Consider the following 2,500-nt stretch of genomic DNA (forward strand, 5'->3'; position numbering starts at 1 on the left):
CTCCCACGCCGCTTGTCTCTCTCCGGCGCGCGCGCGCGCGCCGCCCGGCCGTCCGAGGCGGGGGGTTGGCGAGCTCGCCGCGCCTCCCCCGCTCCCCGCGGCTCCCTCCTTTCTCCCCCCCCCCGGCTCCGACCTGCCTCCGCCGCCGGCAGCCCGCTCGCTTCTCGCCTCCGCTGGCTCCCGCCGCCGCCGGTCCCTCTGCCCGGAGGGTCGGTGCGCGTCGGGGGGCAGCGCGCGGGAAAGAGCGGGGTCTCGCCGGCGGTGTCGGCCGGGAAGGGGTCGGCGGGGGTGGGGGGGGTGGTCTCCGCAGGCGCGGGGGGAGCGCGACCCGTCGTCGCGCCCCGTCCCGGCGGCCGGGTTCCCCGCTTGGGTGCGGGGAGGAGCGAGGAAGCGGCGCGGGCCGCGAGGGTCGAGAGCGCCAGCGTCGAGCCGCCTTTCGGGGTTCGTAGAGCCCCGCTTCCCGCAGCGGGCGTCTCGGGGCCGGGGCGTGCGGCCACCGCGCGGTGTGCCGGCGGGGTTCCCGCTTCCTCGCGCTTCCTTCCTTTCCCCCCCGGGTCCGCCGGGGGCGTGTAGGTCGGGAAGCCGGGGCTCCGGGGTCGGACAGCTCCGCCGGCGAGCTGGACAGCGACACCGCTTTCCTTCCTTCCTTGCGGTGGGCGCGAGGCGTCCCTCCCCGCCGGGTCGCGTCCCGCGCGAGCGGGCGGCCCGAGCCGCGGTTCTCCTCCCGGGCGCAGCGCCGGGCTTTAGAGGGAAACCTCGGGCCCCGGGACGGCAGGCCGCGGTGGCGGCGGTGGACGGTCGGGCGCGGCCCCCGCGGTCGGACGCTCCCCCGTTGGCGGCAGCGGGGGAGGCACCGCCGCGGGGCCTCGAGATCGTTTCCCTCAGCCCAGGGCCAGGTACCTAGCGTCCGCGCTTCGGCGGGTTACCCCGCGCCCTCCCCGGGCCGAGTCCCGGCGGAGGAGCGGGGGGTGCCCGCGGAGCCGGGCGGGGGTTTAAAGACTCGGGCGGCACGATGCTAACCCCGGGGGACTCCGCGTCCCGCGGGCAGCCGTGCCGGGGAGGGGCGCTGCCCCCCCTTCTCCGCGGTCCCGGTCTCTGCGTAGAGACGGGCGGCAGCGGTCGGCCGCGACCGGCCTGCCTCTGCCTCGCAGCGGGCGACCTCGGCGGGAGCGCGGGGCTCCCGCCCGAGGTGGGCGAGTTCCCTCGCGGTGACGGGGGTTCGCCGGGCCCCCGCCGGGCCCGCCGCGCGTCGGTGCCGCGGTCCGGCCGCGCTGCGCTCCCATCTCCCTTTCCTCCCTTTCTGCCGGGCGCCCGCCCCGGCGGCGCTGCCGCTCGGTCGTGTCTCCGACCGTCGTCCCCGCCGCCGAAGGGTCCGGCACCCTCGTCCGAGCGGCGGCGCCGCCGCTCGTCCTTGCGTCACCGGGTCTGCCTGCCGGGCGGCGCCCGCCGCCGGCTGCGGCCGTCCTGTCCCGGGCCTCGTCCGTCGCTTCCCCGTCGCCCTTCCCCGGCGCGTGCCGGCTCGGGCGGTCGGGTGGGCGGGGGTGGTCGGCGTTCCCGGTCTCCGCGCGGAAGCGGGGAGAGCGGGTGCCACCCCCGCTTCGGCACCGCGTCCGCCTTCCGCGCTCGCGTCCGCGGAAGGGGTCGAGGGGCGAAGCGGCGGCGGCGGTCCCGGGCGGGCGCGTCCGCGCTCACCGCCGGCGGTGGGTTTGCCCGTCCGTGGGGCCGCGGGTGGCGTCGCGTCGCCGGCTCGGGCTCCCGGGGGGCTGTGCCGCTTTCCCCGGTGGGTCGTCGGCGGCGGAGCCGGCGAGCGAGCGAGCCAGCGCCCGTCGGGGCGAGAGCCCGGGAGAGAGGGGAGAGAGAGAGAGCCGGGCGTCGCAGCGCGGCGGGGCCGCGTCACGGAGGCGCGCGCGGGGCCGGCGAGGCGCCCCCGCGGCCGTTGCCGTTGCCCCAGCCGTCTCCGGGCGGTGGCGGCAGCGGCAGCGTTAGCCGCCGTCTCCCCGAGCGAGCGAGGCAGCGGCTCAAGTCGGTGCGGCCGGGCGTGCCGTCGCCTCCGCGCGGAGGCCGGGCCGAGCCCGGGCGCCTGGGCCGCCCCCGAAGCGAGCGAAGGCGCTCCCGGGCCCTTCTCCGCGCTTCGGGGTTTCCCTTTTTTTTTTTTTTTTTTTTTTTCCCTCTCCGTTGTGTGTGGTCGTACGGTCAAGCGAGGCGCGAGGCGTCGCTCCGTCCGGAGGTCGCCTCGACGATCGAAAGGGGCCGCTTTTGGGGAGCGGTCCCGGCCCACCCGCGCGCGCGGGGCGGTGCCGAAAGGCAGACAACTCTTAGCGGTGGATCACTCGGCTCGTGCGTCGATGAAGAACGCAGCTAGCTGCGAGAATTAATGTGAATTGCAGGACACATTGATCATCGACACTTCGAACGCACTTGCGGCCCCGGGTTCCTCCCGGGGCTACGCCTGTCTGAGCGTCGCGTGACGATCAATCGCCGGCCGGGCCGCCGTCTCCCC

General features: G+C 77.4%; 1 non-coding gene across 1 annotated transcript; it reads left to right on the forward strand.

Moving 5' to 3' along the window:
- Positions 1 to 2,310: 2,310 nt before the first annotated feature.
- Positions 2,311 to 2,463, forward strand: LOC115600177. Its single transcript, XR_003988851.1, has one exon. It is a non-coding gene; the product is annotated as a 5.8S ribosomal RNA (ribosomal RNA).
- The last annotated feature ends 37 nt before the right edge of the window (positions 2,464 to 2,500 follow it).

This window comes from Calypte anna, unplaced genomic scaffold, assembly GCF_003957555.1.
Source record: "Calypte anna isolate BGI_N300 unplaced genomic scaffold, bCalAnn1_v1.p scaffold_100_arrow_ctg1, whole genome shotgun sequence".
Classification (NCBI taxonomy): Eukaryota; Metazoa; Chordata; class Aves; order Apodiformes; family Trochilidae; genus Calypte; species Calypte anna.